This window comes from Leptodactylus fuscus, chromosome 7, assembly GCF_031893055.1.
Source record: "Leptodactylus fuscus isolate aLepFus1 chromosome 7, aLepFus1.hap2, whole genome shotgun sequence".
NCBI lineage: Eukaryota > Metazoa > Chordata > Amphibia > Anura > Leptodactylidae > Leptodactylus > Leptodactylus fuscus.
In genome coordinates, this window is record NC_134271.1 from 115498716 (window position 1) to 115516934 (window position 18219).

The 18219-nt window shown below is 41.3% G+C and overlaps 2 protein-coding genes across 4 annotated transcripts in view; one reads left to right on the forward strand and one right to left on the reverse strand.

Moving 5' to 3' along the window:
• The window catches only part of CAPN3 (calpain 3), an 86208-nt gene that overhangs the window by 66691 nt on the left and 1298 nt on the right, over window positions 1-18219 (reverse strand). The gene's annotated exons all lie outside the window — the stretch shown is intronic.
• LOC142214116 (putative N-acetylated-alpha-linked acidic dipeptidase) overlaps window positions 17843-18219 on the forward strand; it is a 216942-nt gene continuing 216565 nt past the window's right edge. For both annotated transcript variants that reach the window (XM_075282888.1, XM_075282887.1), the window contains exon 1: window positions 17843-17924. The gene's annotated coding sequence lies outside the window, so the exon portion shown is untranslated. The remainder of the gene's footprint in view (window positions 17925-18219) is intronic.

Below are 18219 nucleotides of genomic sequence, written 5' to 3' on the forward strand. Positions count from 1 at the left end.
TTCAAGGAGGGGGAGAGGTGAGCTGTGACCATCATCTATTGTGAATGGTGAATCCTGTTTTATCTATATATAGGTGTTAACTGTCATTGCGACCCTGCTTGCGATGAAAATTTAATGGTGTGTTCTCTTAAGTGTCAGTCTATTAAGAGACCAGAGATAAAGCTTCAGGATTTTAAGATTTTGTTAGAAGAGTGACTTAGAAAATTAAAGAATGTTTTAAAAAGTTTTAAAATTCAGTTTAAAAGGGCCACAATATGGATTACCAGGGCATGTTCTACCAAGCACAACATATTGTATAGTGGGTGTACTTGGTATTGCAGCTCAGACCTTTTCATTGGGACTGAGCTGCAGCATGGCCACTGACCTGGCGGCTGATGTCAGGGCCTGAGAAACTTTCATAATTCGTGATAACCCCTTTAACATAACAAAAATTGATTACAGATAGGTCATTTTCTGGTGTCACATACTGCAGTTGGGGCAATATGATGGGCACATGATGGGCTTGGGGACAGTGGCGTAACTACCACCATAGCAGCGGTAGCAGCTGCCACAGGGCCCGGGACATCAGGGGCCCGGTGACAGCTGCTACCGCTGCTATCATTATTCTCGGAGGTCTTTTCGGACCCCCGAGTATAATGATCGGGACCCCTGTGGTGGAATACTTTCCACCAACAGGGGCCCCCGAAGCTGCAGCAACGGCTGAGACACAGGAGCTGCAGGTCTGGCTCCTGTCAGCTCTTCAGGACGCTCTCCCTCTCTCCCCCCTCCCTTTCTCTGCTGTCCTCTGCCCACCAATGAGAGGAGGAGGCGGGGCTTATCCCTGCCGAGCTCCTGCCGTCCTGCACTGGAGGAAGAAAGGAAGAAGGAAAGTGAAACTAAAGCTACACAGGTACGTACTGGGGTTACTTATTAATGTCAGGCATATGGGGTGATTACTTGTGTTTTAGTAACTCCATGTGCCTCATAGTAATAGCAGTTAACCCCATCATCTCCCTCACAATAAACCCTGTGTGCCTCACCATAAGAGTTACTGATATGTGAGACATATGGGGGTAATAATAATGAAGATACTTTATTATTACCTCCATGTCTCTCACATATCAGTAACTCTTATGGTGAGGCACACAGGGGTTAATGTGAGGGAGATGATGGGGTTAACTGCTATTAATGTGAGGCACATGGAGTTACTAAATTGTAATGCACAGGACCAGATTTTTTATCCACAATTTGTCCTGGTATAGCGGTCAGCGGGTGACGTGACAGTATTTAGTCCTGTAGGGGCCACTATGGGACATAATACTGTGTGCAGGGGCCACTATTGGGTATAACACTGTGTACAGGGGCCACTATTGGGTATAATACTGTGTGCAGGGGCCACTATTGGGTATAATACTGTGTGCAGGGGCCACTATGGGACATAATACTGTGTGCAGGGGCCACTATTGGGTATAATACTGTGTGCAGGGGCCACTATGGGACATAATACTGTGTGCAGGGGCCACTATTGGGGATAATACTGTGTGCAGGGGCCACTATGGAACATAATAGAGCGCGCAGGAATGCGTAGGAGGCACTCGGTCGAGATCTTCGGTGTCAGGGGGGCCCCATGTCAAAAGTTCGCCACGGGGCCCCGCCATTCATAGTTACGCCACTGCTTGGGGATACTGGTCATCAATAAGTTAACCAGCAATAAGTATTGTGAGAAGGTGATAGGCAGAGTGCTGGTATCACAGTATATCTCTCCCAGGATTCTGACCTATGTGTAGGCCTCAGCTCCAGGTGTGGGTCATAGGCTTGTTACTGAGCCAGAAAAAGCTGCAGAGCCTGCTCTTCAGGGCAGATCCTGGGAGCAAGAGGAGGCACTTGGGTCTGTCCTGCAATACTGAGAGACTGGTAAGACCTAACTGCATTATCTGTTTGTTGGTGTGCTTGGTAGTAAGCTTCATGTATAGTTTTGTCCTGTTTAGTGCTCGGACGAGCAGGTTTTTGTGTGACGTTTTTGTACCTGAAGTGAAGGTTTATTTTATTTTTCTATTTTTTTTTCAAATAAACCTGTTTGCACCAGATATTGTGTCCCTGTCTCTGATTGGTTGGGTCCACACCATCGATACTACTGAGCTACCTTCCCCACAGTATTCAATGCTAAGCAGTAGCCGCAAAAGCAAATAACATTTTAGGGTGCATAAGAAATAAAGAAGAAACGCAATGTTAGCCAAAAATACTATAGCCATTTCAGAAATCCTTTATATATTCTCATTTTGAAAATAGTGTTTAGTTTAAGACTTCACACCATAAGAAAGATGTCAGACAATTAGTCCAAGGCGCCCATTTTTCTTTCCCTTGACATCTACCATTGGGGGACTGTTGGGAAGCAGCCATACATTTCAGCTGGTCAATGGAATTGTGCCAAAGTCATTAATTTTCACTGTCATTAATCTAATGTGTGTGCCCAGCCTTGGTTTTCCATCTTTTGAGACAAACTTCACTAGTCACCCAGGAGACTTAGAAGTCTCCATCAATGGGATCCAACTGGCAGGTCTGAACACAGTTTTGCTCAATGTATATTTCTCTTTTTCAGGATTGGAAATGTCATGCTCAAGGCACTTAAAGCCTTCGCTTCCCAGTAACGTTTGATGAAACATAGGACTTACTGCAACCTCAGTGTCTAGATTTGTGAGGGACACATGGTCATCCCTGGGATCTTATAGGGAAACATTGAATACTTTTTTTGGCGATCCTACAAATTTCACTCCAACCCCGTTTCATTTTCCTTCATTTCTTTCTTCTCATACATTGCCATCATTGTATAATATTCATCGTTCAAGAGCAATCAGGTATGTTTTCTCCAATTTCTCTACTTTTTGTGTTTTTATGTATATCGCTCTGATGAGATTGTTGATAAAATGGAGGTCTCCCAGAGTTCATTGAAAAGCCAATTACTAAATGTGCTTATCAGTTTGGAATGCATTCACAGCAGACAAAACACCAGGAAAGAACGTGTTATCCCTAGGCGGCCACTTTTTGTCCCCGATTCTGGCAGATTTCCATTCATGGAGGACTTTACTATATGCAACACCACGTAAATCACACAAACACCAGTTTGTTATTTAAGATATACTAAGCCTCGGAAATGAATGATTTTGACAAATTGTCTTTAATTCCCTAATTATATGTTAATTAGAGAATTCTTCATCATGGAATCATCTACTATAAACTATTTTATATCTTTACAATTTGGGGGGTAGTTTTTAGTTGTCATTTTTGAGTTACCGTATATATTCGAGTATAAGCCGAATTTTTAAGCACAGTTTTTGTGCTGAAAAAGCCCGCCTCGGCTTATACTTGAGTCAAGCAAAAAATAATAATAATAATTTTTTTTTGGGGGGGGGGAGTGGGGTCTATGACCAGTCACAATAGTAATGTATAGAATCTCCCATAAAATAGTTAAAAAAAAAGCTTTAAAAAATATAATAAAAAAAGTAAATAAAAGTTCTAAATCCCTCCTTTCCCTAGAATACATATAAAAGTAGAAAATGACTGTGAAACACATACACATTAGGTATCCCTCTGTCTGAAAGTGCCTGGTCTACTGAATATAGGGGATCTGCAGTGCTTCTATTCCGTCGGGAAGGGGTTAATAGGAGCACTGCAGATACCCTATATTCAGCCAGGCTGAATTCCAAGTGGGGGGAAAAAACCCCAGTCCTCAAGCTCATGGAAGGGGCAGACAGACAACCAAAACACCCCCCACCTTTCCCAGCTACTACTGCACCCAAAAACTCCGACCATTTTAATTTTTTACATTTTCCAGTAGCTGCTGCATTTCCCCCCCTAGGCTTATACTCAAGTCAATAAGTTTCCCCAGTTTTTGTGGTAAAATTAGGGGGTCGGCTTATATTCAGGTTGGCTTATACTCGAGTATATATGGTATATTTATATTAATAAAGGTAATATTATATTGCATGTAAATAATATGTTTATTTACAAGGGTTTTCATTCTTTGGAATTGTTGAGGTTGCCCTGGGATGTATGGAGAAGAGGTTGCCAGCACACATTGGAGTCATCTTCCTAATACGTGAAATTAAATCGGGCACCAAAATTCAGTAAGAGAAATATACACTGACTGGTCAACAGTTCCCCCTACTACCATCATTGGTTGGTTATCTACCTTAAGGTTCTGGGGTGACCAGTCGTAGAAGATCATCTTCAATTACACTTTCCATCCTTATCTTTCCTCTCGATTCGATACATTCCCAGATGAGTAATGCAAAGGGTTTATTTTTAAGCCACCACTAATCTGAGTATATTTGAATCAAGAGAAAAAGTTATCCAGGACTCATCTATATGTCCCTATGTATAGATGTAGGCATCCAAATCTGTAAATGCTGATATCTTTACGTTTTTATGACGCCTCTTGCACATTATGAAATATAAGTTCAAGTTCTATACACAGATGTGTGCACCATCTTGGTAAGTTCTGTTGTTTTATATGGTTCCTACCGGCATCTATTTGCAATATGATTTGAGTAATACCCATATATGGATCTATATTCCTAAATCTGTTACAGTAAGAATAACATGTCCTGTACATATATACAAGTGGTTGTGTCTATTCTAACATGTTTACGTAGCAAAGAAAGCAAGATATGAGCAAGAAGGTCTATACTATCGGTGGCTTCCTTTTTGACTAAATCCCTAATATTGTATACCATGGCTATATATATATATATATATATATATATATATATATATATGCTCCTTAGGGAGTGGTCCTATTATATCATACTTTATTTTACTTTTATTATATTACTACACTTATAGTCATGCACAATGATCGTTAATATTAAGGGATGATATATAGATGATATATCTAGATCTATAGACATTAATTCCACAACTATTATAGTCAACGGTTTCTTATATTCTAAGACAATACCTATAAAACACCCCTAAATATATCCACCACCCCTACGCATGATCTAGATCTAAAGGAGTCAAAATAAGATAACATCAGCTAATACATAAAGCGATGAGATTAGATTTACTTCCAACCTTTGGTCGTTTCCATACAATATTTTTTACTTTGGTTGCCTTCTGGCCAAACTCTTTGTAGCCCAGAGACTGTCCTCCGGCCGGGAAGACATCATCTTCAAAGAGTTTTTTCTTGCTGATGCATTCCTTTCTCAAAGCCAAAAAGTCTTGCCCCTCGAACCTGAGAGGTTTGTTGAGGGATCCTTCTCCATTGCGACGATCTCTTTCCCGGATCACTCGGTCACAGAAAAACCCAGAAGGGATAAAAGGCATGGCTTCGTACAGGATTTGGTGGATGCCACTACTAATCAGCCTCTTCAGTGTGCACTAGGCATAAATCCAACCCGATAATTCCTTTTTTGGCTACAATGTGGTTAAACAGCAGAAAAGTGGCCGGACCGCAGTCATTAATGGATTGTGACCATGTGGACATCAGAATATAGACGTGCTTATTGGATTCTGCAGCATGTATGTAAGGTGAATTCATATATGCCCACGACTAGCGCAGTAGCTACAGCAATGCTTTACCTTAATTTTTTCAGTTTTTTCTTTCTTTTGTTCGGCTTTAACATGTAAAACAAATCCCACCCTGGCTTGTTCCTGTCTCAGCAGAAGGCATTCATCCTTTTAAAAACTGTCGTCAACAGAATAGGACGCAGGCTTTTCTGAACAGACAGTATACACTAATCCTATACAACTGAATGGATGCATAGGGGACCCGCTTTGTCCTTTTGTGTGCGCCTAATGAAGCTATCACTGTCATGTTTCCACATCATATTTTTTGGCACCTCTACACAGCTGCAAAATGAAGATTTATCTGCGTGCCGCTACTTTAGAACTTAATGTGCTGTAAGTTTGTGGCTCCTATAAACTATCCTGGAGGGTTTGTACTATAAATGTTATAGGTTTATAGAGAACATATTAAAGGCACTGACTAGAATTAAAGGTCTACATTTTAGTTTTTCAGAAACAGTGACACTCTTGTCCATGGGGTGTTTCTGGTATTGCAGCTTTCACTTCAATGAAGCAGTGTAACATCTCTGCCTGTTCGGGTCACTACACCACCCTCTGCTCGCATGCAGCGGTGCAGAAGGCGTGTGCAGTTTGGTTCTTGGCTTAAAGTTTTTGGTTGCACTGTGTGAACACGGCTCTAGTTCTGTGATTGTATTTGCACCACACCCGTCTTCTGCCCTTGTTTGCCTCTGTTCATGAAGTGTTATTCGTGTGATTGACAGCCTGCCTTCCTGTCAACTCCAGGGGCGGGTTCTTCCTCCCTATTTAGTCTTGACTCTCATTCACACCAGTGCTTGCTATTGCCTTGTGCGTACTTGCTCCTTACTGTCACTATTTTTGCTTGCATTCTTATGCTTGACCTTTGGCTTTCCTCACTGCCTATTCTTTGGACTCCAATTTGGCACAGCATCGCTCAACTGTTACTGACCCTTGGCTAGCTGACCTCTCTTTGTTGTTGTCCGTCTTGTCTCCGTTTTGTGTTTCACATATACAGGAAGGGAACGTCCTCGTGGTTGCCGCCTATTACGTAGGATAGGGCCTGGCAATAGGAAGGGTTAGTTGGGGGCTTCAGCTTAGGGCTCACTGTCTCTTGTGTTCCGTCCCAGGGTTCAAACAGTTACTGGGGAATTGCTGTCCTAGAAATTCCCTAACAGGCAGAGTTGCAATACCATACACACTCATGGACAAGAATGGCGCTATTTCTGTAAAATCATTTGAAGAAAATAGACTTTAGCTTTACCTGGACACTGCTATAAGACTAAAGGACATGTGATGAATAATTTGGCCTTGATTTTGATTCTCCGCCTGTTCACTATATTGAGCACCTTCTTGTACATTGAAGGGGATTCATCAAGACTGCCATATTGTATGCTGGGCTTTATATACCCTGCAGCAACAGAGGATGCGCTTAATTCATGACCAAGCGCAAGCCTCCTTGTGAATTAGACACATACCCCTGAAGTCCCTGCTTCGTGGCCAAATTATAGTGAATTTGCCTGTCCCTCCCTTCAACTTTAGGAAAGTGGCAATGGTGGCATAAAATCATGTTACTTTTAAATCAGTATTTACAGGGCTCAGCTGGTAACCGATTGACAAACACTAATAGAAGAGCACATTCTGGGGAACCGCACAAAATAAAATACCAACATCAAAGTGAATGGGGAAGAGCTGCACTGCAGGAACAGCCATAGACGCCTCAATGGTGAGCACTGTTGCCTTGCAGTATTGTGGTCCAGAGTTCAAATCAAGGGGAAACATCTGCATGGATATTTTGTCATGTTTGGACAGATTTTCATCATTCTCTTTACAGTGCTACTGACTGCATAGGGGATAACGGTTAGATCAATGTGGGTCTGACCCCTAAGACCGCTACCCATCATGAGAAGAGGGTTAAAGTCTTCCCCATTTGAATGGAATGACAGGTCATATGTAACACTCGTGCAAACTGTAGCACCTAAAGTTCATGAATAGCCTGTCCCTCTATCTAAGTGGAATGCACCTACTATGTCCAGCAGGGGCTGGAAACAAAGTCTGAAAGATAGCCAAAGAAATAATCTCCAGCCTGAATAGTTCAAGTATAACTCCAAATTTTCAAAGGACTAAAAGAGGGACAAAATCAAACCCACTTTTGCTCTGCCCGGTCTCATTCATGTCCTTTTGTGCCCCCAGACAGTACAATCCTCCTGTAGTATCACTGACCTGTTATCATGGCCCCTTGTGGTCCCCACAAAGTATAATGTACCCTTGCAGTCCCTGCAATGTAATACCCCAACATTTAGACCTCACAGTTTAATATCTCCCTCAATGTGGCCTCCACATTATAATATCTCCCTTAATATGACTCATACAGTTTAATGCCCCCTTAATGTGGCCCCACAGAATAATGGTCACCACAATGTGACCACACAGTATAATACCCTCCTTTTGGCTCCCAAAGTATAATGTTCCCCTTAACTGGATGCAGATGAATTGAAGCCTCCAGTCATCTGAGACAGCGGGACAACATCCTGAATCCCAAACTGTCCTGCTGAATCTGGAATTGTTGGGAGATATGGACAGTATGTTACCTGGACTATATCATATTCATCTGTAGGTCAAGTATTTATATCTCTACATGGGGAATCAAATTAAGGCGTTTCTAGGAGATTGGGTAGTGTTTCTCAGCATAGAACATTGCATTCATTAATTAGGGACCAAGTGTTTCCAGCGCCCAAATAATCAGACAAATCACAGATACAAAGTCCACATCCTCCAGTCTCAACAAGTTATCATCAGGTGTCAGGAACATCACTCAGGGTGTAAATGGGCAAGATAAGTAGATCTGATTATTTCCTCCCACTGTGTTCACATCCCGGCTGTCATAAATAATAGTTGGGTGATACACAGAAACATAAACAGAAAGTCAACTTTATCTGCTTCTATATTAATAAAACAATGCACAGAGAAGTGCTCTACAAAAAGAGACAAAGTAGGGAATACATAGGAGTGCTGTCACAAGACAGGGTGGTGCTTTAAAGCAAGGATGAGATCTCAGAACCAGCCCCATCAATTGAGGGTTTGGTCTGTAGTAAGAAACTATAATATATATTGTACATTTATGTATATTTAATTCAATCCAAACCTCTTCCTGTTACATTATCTTCAGTAAAGAAATGTTCATTGTCACCATCCACCTGCATCATATATGGTATGTTGACCCATTCAGTGCTAAACAACTGGAGATAGCTGATCACCATGCTCAACTCAGCTCAGGACCATAATGATGAATGGAAAAAGTCTAAATGCATCTTGTATCTAAATGCTTAAAAGTAGCTTGTTGACCCCCTCCAAACAACCATCACCAGGGGCACATGTCCCGGCTGACCACTCATAGCAATTGATGAATTCAACTACAGAGTGTATGCTTGATGCCACTCCATTCATATGGCAAACATAAATCTATAGTGTAGGATAACAAACTTTGTAATATACAGTCATGGCCAAAAGTTTTGAGAATTACACAAATATTATATTTTCACATGATCTGCTGCCCTCTGGTTTTTATGTGTGTTTATCAGATATTTTTATCACATACAGAAATATAATTGCAATCATATTATGAGTAACAAAAGCTTATATTGACAGTTAGAATGAGTTAATGCAGCAAGTCAATATTTGCAGTGTTGACACTTCTTCTTCAGGACCTCTGCAATTCTCCCTGGCATGCTCTCAATCAACTTCTGGGCCAAATCCTGACTGATAGCCGTCCATTCTTGCACAATCAATGCTTGCATTTTGTCAGAATTTGTAGGTTTTTGTTTGTCCACCCGTCTCTTGATGATTGACCACAAGTTCTCAATGGGATTAAGATCTGGGGAGTTTCCAGGCCATGGACCCAAAATCTCTATGTTTTTTCCCTGAGCCATTTAGTTATCACCTTTGCTTTATGGCAAGGTGCTCCATCATGCTGGAAAAGGCATTGTTGATCGCCAAACTGCTCTTGGACAGTTGGGAGAAGTTGATCTTGGAGAACATTCTGGTACCATTCTTTATTCATGGCTGTGTTTTTAGGCAAGACAGTGAGAGAGCCGATTCCCTTGGCTGAGAAGCAATCCCACACATGAATGGTTTCAGGATGCTTTACAGTTGGCATGAGACAAGACTGGTGGTAGCGCTCACCTCGTCTTCTCCGAATAAGCTGTTTTCCAGATGTCCCAAACAATCGAAAAGGGGATTCATCAGAGAAAATGACTTTACCCCAGTCCTCAGCAGTCCACTCCCTGTACCTTTTGCAGAATATCAGTCTGTCTCTGATGTTTTTTCTGGAGAGAAGTGGCTTCTTTGCTGCCCTCCTTGAGACCAGACCTTGCTCCAAGAGTCTCCGCCTCACAGTGCGTGCAGATGCACTCACACCTGTCTGCTGCCATTCCTCAGCAAGCTCTGCACTGCTGGTAGCCTGATCCTGCAACTGAAACACTTTTAAGAGACAGTCCTGGCGCTTGCTGGTCTTTCTTGGGCGCCCTGGAGCCTTTTTTGCCAACAATGGAACCTCTCTCCTTGAAGTTCTTGATGATGCGATAGATTGTTGACTGAGGTGCAACCTTTCTAGCTGCAATACTCTTCCCTGTTAGACAATTTTTGTGCAGTGCAATGATGACTACACATGTTTCTTTCGAGATAACCATGGTTAACAGAAGAGAAACAATGATGCCAAGCACCAGCCTCCTTTTAAAGTGTCTTACTTAATCATGACAGATTGATCTCCAGCCCTGTCCTCATCAACACCCACACCTGTGTTAATGGAGCAATCACTGAAACGATGTTAGCTGGTCCTTTTAAGGCAGGGCTGCAATGATGTTGAAATGTGTTTTGGGGGATAAAAGTTCATTTTCTAGGCAAATATTGACTTTGCAAGTAATTGCTGTTAAGCTGATCACTCTTTATAACATTCTGGAGTATATGCAAATTGCCATTAGAAAAACTGAAGCAGTAGACTTTGTAAAAATTAATATTTGTATCATTCTCAAAACTTTTGGCCATGACTGTACTTTAAGAAAAACACCTTTTTCTCCACTTATGTACCTTCAAAGAAGTCTATGGAAAGATGAGGGGTGAAAAAGAGAGCTACTTAAGGCAGCTCTCCCCTTCTTTCACAAAACTCTTCCAGAAATTACTATCCAACCTTTTTTCTGACTGAAATGACTCATTTATTGCTGTAGACAGCCTCATATCACTGTATCTCTTCTTCCCCTCCTCCACTCTCAATAAACTTCATTGTAAACTGTAGAAATCAGTAAATTTAGGGGAGTTGTGGTATTTCAGTGACCAGTATGAAAGTAATGTATAGTCACTACCACAGGGGCGCACCTTGCATGAGGCGACCGGAGGAGATGGCATCATACAATCAAAGATAGCTGAGTGGGTATCTTTTTTTTTGAGGGGGGTGCCTTTCTATATTTTCAACCCTGCACTATCCACTAAAAAGAAAAACATGATTTCAATGAATGGTTTCTGTCATTAGCAGCTCATTACAATATATATGTCTGATTACTTTCCTGTGATGGTAGTATCTGCACCTGTGTGTCCATCACATGACCATGGACTGTATATCACATAACCATGGACTGTACATCACGTGACCATGGACTGTATATCACATGACCATGGACTGTATATCACATGACCATGGACTGTATATCACATGACCATGGACTGTATATCACATGACCATGGACTGTATATCACATGACCATGGACTGTATATCACATGACCATGGACTGTACATCACATAACCATGGACTGTATATCACATGACCATGGACTGTACATCACATAACCATGGACTGTATATCACATGACCATGGACTGATTTTTATCCAATTGGAGTAAGCAGAATCAATGAGAACAAGCAGATATCTATAAATCCTTGATGAACTGATACAGAAAGTATATTGGAAAGTTGTATATTTTTTCATTATACATACAATAACATTTATTTGCTGAAACCGGAAAATCCCTTTAAATAATATACATATTTCAGACAGCACATTCCCTTTAAATGAGACACAGAGTTTTGGAAGCATTGGGCTGAACTTGACTTGACCTTGATTATCGTGTGACCACCACAGGCATCTCGCTTACCTTGTGGATAATTCTTGGTACTGTTAAAAAACAGCTGCCAGTCCTATCAAATGAACAGGAAACTTTGAGCATGCCTCCAGTCCCGGCTGCCAAGAACTAGCTATTAGTCAATGTATGTTGGGTGCTCATTAGCTTTAATGGGATATTCATTATATTATAATGCATCATTTGTACTAATTTCAGTTACACCAGGCAATAGATCTTAGCAGTGGCGTAAATAGGAAAGGCGGGACACCGTTACTCCAGCAGGTAATGGCCCATTAAAAATAAAAAATCAGCAGAGGTAGTGGTTCCTGCCAGGCCCCCTAATGTCCCGGGTCCTGTGGTAGCTGCTATCGCTGCTGCCCCAGTAGTTACGCCCTGGATCTCAGAGTTAGAGGTAGGTAGAAGGTCCTGAAAATTAATCTCTGGATTATATGCCTTATACGGAAGGCATGGAATTCAAAAGTACTTTTTTCTGAAATTCTACCCATACCATGTGCCACACCAGAGAGGTGGTGGGAAATCAGGGAGGTAAACAAGTGGTCAAGTAGAAGGAGGAGTTTTTTGGTTATTGGAGAATTGGGCCACCTTTGTTTTTGGCAACAGGCTCTATGGTGGGGATGAGTTGCACCTCAAAGGGAGAGGTACAGTGGTATTTATACTGGGGGATGAGGAGGGCAACTACTGACTAGGTGGGGAAATAGAGTAGTAGTATTCTAAGTTCCCTTAGAAATACATGAGCATACTGCGCATGCGCCGTACGCTCGCAAACTGCCATTGATATAAAATGACACTGAAGCCTGCGCAGTAGTGCTCCGGAGGGAAGCGCTACTACGCAGGCGTGGGATTTCAAGCAATCCAGCCAGAAGAAGACAAGGATGACGCTGCGGAAGAGCCGGGACCAGAGGGTGTCGCTGCAAGAAGAAAGAAGAGGTAGGCATGCCAGAAGATGACGTCGGATCGTGCATGACCACCCACCGTGCACGTTCGAGTATGATTTACATATATGTTTTTATAGTTTTATTTTAAAAAGGGAGCGGGGTTTAAAATAAGATTAGCGGTGCCTGAATGGCCTTTTTAAAGGCTATTCACGCATATGTGGGGCTCATACAGCATAATTTTGCTGATAGATCCCCTTTAATAATATCTGAGATAAAATAGGTCACAGTCAGGATAAGTGAGATGTGGCTGGACTATAATTATGACTGGACTTAAAGGGTACCTATGTTTTCATGAAAAGTTGTGATATCCTGGGCAGTCTGTACTATGACTGGTTCTCTATTTGGCTCAGATCTGCATCTGCTATCCTAACAGGAAGAGTGGGGAGAAATATCTGTAAGTGGGTAATTACTTAATGAGAAGCCAAGATTACTTAATAAATAAGTAAAACTGACTTGGAAAAGGAGTGAGGAGCTTAAGTTGACAATAAATTAAAGTGTCAGGCAGCTGCTGCCAAGACACATAAGACGATAAGGTTCATCAAAAGGGGCATGAACGCACATGACACTAACATAGTTCTGCCACTTTACAATACACACGTCATCTGTAAACTAATTTCAGAGTGAAAAAACCCCAAAATGGCCAGGTCAGGGCCAAAACCTGAAGAGAACTACAAATCCCAAACCAACAAGAAAATAGTTAGAGCAGTCTGGGTGAAAAAAAAAAGGTTGCAAACACTGGGAAAATTCAGGAGAGACTGCAGTCAGGTAAGGGTCCGAATCCAGCTCAAAGTAGTACAAGATACAGCATCGGATGTGCAATAATACCTCTTGTTGGTTGACCAGCCTGGCCCTGATTCTAGATGTATGGCTATACTATGCACATGTCGTTCAGCATTAATAAGTTATACCCCTGAGCGTAGAACAGTGGCTCATAGCAGAAGACCTTACACAAGCCTGTATGTGCAGTAAAGTGCTTGACATCTCCACCTTCCAGGCATACTTTCTTGGAACTTCAATTGTTAAATGACTATGCATTTTAAAGGTATATTCGAATGCACATACTTAGTGACTAATAATACTGTGTATTATCTGAGCCAAGCTGAGGAACTCTTCATAGACTGACCTTTTAGGTTTCCCGAGAATAGGTACTGAATTTCCAAAATCCTTAAGCTCAGTAAGTGTATACAGCTAACACTCAGTTCTAGCTTTTTCTTCCTTGGAATGTCTGAGGATGTCTGATGCCATATGTTCTAGAAGATCACTAGATGCTAATAAAAGATACAGAGTGCCAATGGATATCACATTCCATCCTTATGAGAAAGCAAGAAAATTGGCAGGACTAACCAAACTGTTTGGGTATTTTCAATTGAAGCCAGTCTGACCCTTACCTCCAGCTTCAGATACCCCCATGAATTGTAGAAATAAATACTAACCAGTAGAATGAATGAGCAAACTTTTTACATTTTCTATATAAAATGGGGCAAACAGAGCTCATCATGTGAATTTGTGCTTTTAGTTTTTCACCTAGATGGGGTTGACGTGTCCATCAGGTTGGTCTGTTTGCCTAAACAATTCTTTAAGAAGCTTTCACATGAAGATAGCTTCTGGTCCTGGTTCTTAACCCTGTTACAAGAGTTTCAACTACCAACTTACCAAGTCTTATTTAGACTTTAGATTTTATCTAAGCCTGGGCATAAATAGTCTAAGACAAAAATGAGGCAGTAATATTATCTTGCGAATAGGTATAATAATAGGTAATGCACTATGTAAAGTAGCACAGTAGCTACCATGGTACAAGTGGATAACTGGAAGAGCTGGGTCTTGGTGGTGCTAACATTACTTGACGTTGGATAAGAGACAGTTGTATAGCAACGTTGGACATTGGACAGAGATCTCGAGAGATGTATAGCAAGAACTGCATTGGTAAACTAGAATGCAACATTTTTAAGAAAGTAAGGTGAAGTAACTATTATTATCCATCTTTTTTACCATACAGTCTATGTGATCTATTACAAAACTACCACAATAGTCAATAAGTCAACTCAATCCCAAAATCACCAGTTCAACAAGTCCACAGCTGTGTCATCTATCCATAGACATTTAGAAAAGATATATCGCCACAACTAACACGCATCATTTCGGATAGGAAGAATATAAAGTGTTGACCTCAGTAACTTCATTCTTCTATTAGTTCCATGTCCTACGTCAAACAAACATCATGGTTGGTCATATGACACCAGAAAGGTTAATAATCTGGGTTAACCTTTGCACTACTATTGTAAGTAATGCTCAGTGGTGACAATTCAAATGCTTAGCCGAGCATGGTGTCAGGTCTGGGGTCAGAACAAGACACGTGGACATCTCTAGAAATCTCCTCATACAAGACACATGGATGTCTCTGGAAATCTAATCATGCAATACACTTTTACTCTAGAGAAGTGTACAAACCACTGACTTGCCTTTTACCAAAGCATAACGGTATCAAAATAGTCAAACCTTTCTGAAACATAATACATATAGTATAGGGTATATGCAAGGAACAAAGTGTAAGCTACAGGACTTCTCCAAACTGGATCTTGAGAATTTTCCATATAGGGTATTCTGTTAGGAAACAATATTTTAGGAGGCTGATATCTACAACAATAATACATGGACACTTGAAGTTTCTGAAATGAAGCAGTCCAGTTGACTTCTATAGTCCTTATCACTCTTACCACCAAAGCCAAGACAGTTGACTGAACATCAGATGCCTTCAGCACCCACTGGGTTATCCCATGGAGAACTTTTTGTAGAACACCTTTATTGAAGGGCTCATGACTAAGGACAGATACACTACGAGTGGCCTATCTTTGATGTAAACTATCTTTTTTGATAATTTACTATTATTGTTGACTTTTATTGAAGTAAGCTAAAGTTTTGACCCTAAAATAATCCAGTGGATCCAAAACCTTGGACATTCCTAGCCAAGAAGTGAGTATAAACACTCAACACATGTTCACTGTCCTTAGTCCTTGTGCCTTGGCATACACTACCACAAAAGCATAGACTAACTCTACTATCTTTCAATCCAGCGGACTTTCTCCAAATTGACCTTTTGTCATCTTTTATGTTTTTATCATCTTTCATATACAGTGAGGAAGTGCCATTGCCATGAACTTCAGACAGTGGTCATACCCTGATCATATCCCATATCATGTTCCTACTATCCTTTAAAACTTTGAAGAAGCTACTATTGTATACAATAGTAATGAACAGAGACGTAATAATGCAGATATATAATTTATCCAGTGCAAAATCATATTCCAAATATTAATTCTTTGATAATGTGCCACTATGATTTATGACCGTCATAAAACTGTACCTTTGAAGGTGAGTTAGACCAATCTGGAGACCAGATCTCAGGACGAGAGATGAGCGAGTAGTATTCGATCGAGTAGGTATTTGATCGAATACTACTAGCTATTCGCAGTAAATATGCGATTCAGAACCAGCGTTGATTTGCCGAATGCTATATCAACGCTGGTTCCTCTGCAGCAGGCTCGTCCTTGCTTGTCGGGAGAGCTGGCAGCTTGCTGTTACGAGGGAGCTGCCTTTTTCTCATAGGAATGAATTGACCAGCGTTGATTGGCCAGTGTACAGCATTCGGTCAATCAATGCTGGTTCTGCCGGAGGCTTGTCTGCGAGGAGGCAGAGTCTAAGATCGGACCACAGCAGTCTCCATTGTGGTCCGAGCTTAGACTCTGCCTCCTCATAGACGAGCCTCCGGCAGAACCAGTGTTGATTGGCCTAATGCTGTACACTGGCCAATCAATGCTGGTCAATTCATTCCTGTGAGAAAAAGTAAGCTCCCTCGCAGCAGCAAGCTGCCAGCTCTCCTGACTAGCAAGGACGAGCCTGCTGCAGAACCAGCGTTGATTTGCCGCAGGCTCGTCTTTGCTAGTCGGGAGAGCTGGCAGCTTGTGGCTACGAGGGAGCTTACTTTTTATCAGTGCAACTGCAAGCGCTGTGCAGTTAAAGCACACGAACCCCATAGACTATAATGGGGTCTTCGCGCTTTAACTGCACTTCGCTCCTCCTAAACACTCTCCTCCTGCTACTCGTGGACTTGGTGACTCTCCTTTAGTTGAATAGTGGTTTCCCCTGAAACAAGCATTTTTTCCCATAGACTATAATGGGATTCGATATTCGATCGAGTAGTCGAATATTGAGGCTCTACTCGAAACGAATATCGAATCTCGAATATTTCACTGTTCGCTCATTTCTACTCAGGACATCACCGACTTATCAACTAGTATATTACACTGTCCACACACATGCAATGTTGAATGAGTTTGACAATATCAGCTGACCATCTGATGTATATAGAGGCCTCCCAAATGTCCCCCAATGGCAGAGGTTGAGGAGATAAGAATTCGTGCTGTTGTATTTGAACATGTCGAGTCCTTTTGTCCTGTAGAGGATAAGCCACTGGCAGAGATGTTTGACAGCAGGTTTCTATCCTCTCCCCATTCAGAAAATATGCACTTTTGGCAAGAAGAGAATGTGTATGGGGAGGGGGGAATCACTGTCACAAATGAATAATACAAGTGAATCTGAATCTGTCTAGGTCTTGCAGAAGTATCAGATTAACTCTGCCCACAGAAACTTATGGAGAGTGGAGGGGCGAGAGGGGTGTGAGACAGAGAGGAAGAAGCAGAGACATGGTGCTGCAGATAAATCTGTTTTCTAGCTCACCCTATGTGCATTATACACACCAGTAATGGTCAATAATGCTGTACAATGTCCTATAGGTTGCTGCTTTGGAATGAGTAAGAGAGTTATGGAGTAGAATCTCCTATCTTCTCTTGACGGGTTATGGAGACATCATAGCAGCTAGTCTCCATTCACTAGGTCAGGGGAAACTGAGATTTAGAGATGAAGCCTGTAGAGGGGAAAACAGCTGCAAAATGCAATATATACGTTATATAATAACCAGAAAGAATGGTTATCCTTTACACTGAGACAATTAACTTTTAAGTTATCTCAAATAATATAAGAAAAAATAGAAAAATCCATGATTTCTTAAAAATGAAATAATCCTATTTCTCTTATTAATCCGGCGTGCTGTGGGCTTGGGAGTCCGGTTAGTAATTCTACTTGGTATTTGGCAGCTCTCTCTGTGTGTACACTTCTACAGAGGATGTTGTCAATCACTGAACTAGAACGCCCGCTGGACACTTCATACCGATTCTGTCTATTATGCTGTACATTTGCTCATATCGGACAGCATGGTCAACATGACTGGTTTCCATTAATGCAGAGGATGGAATTGATGTCACCTGTACAATTGTGTAAAGGTACAGTAATATTCTGCTATTGGGATTTATGTTTTCATAGTCTTAGGTAAGAAAACTGTGCACGTAAAAATGAGTCATGACATAAGCTGAAATAGTTCTTGGACTGATATTATTGAATTCAGATGGATTGACTTTAATGGAGTCTTACTGGGTACCACTAGGTTTCTGGTACATAAAACTGCAAGAATAGTGCCGTAAATCTGATGTACACCCTGAAGGGCTCAATTTACAGTAAAGTGAACAGAGTTTGATGGAGCGCCGCTACATTAGGCACATTTACTATATTAAAATTGAA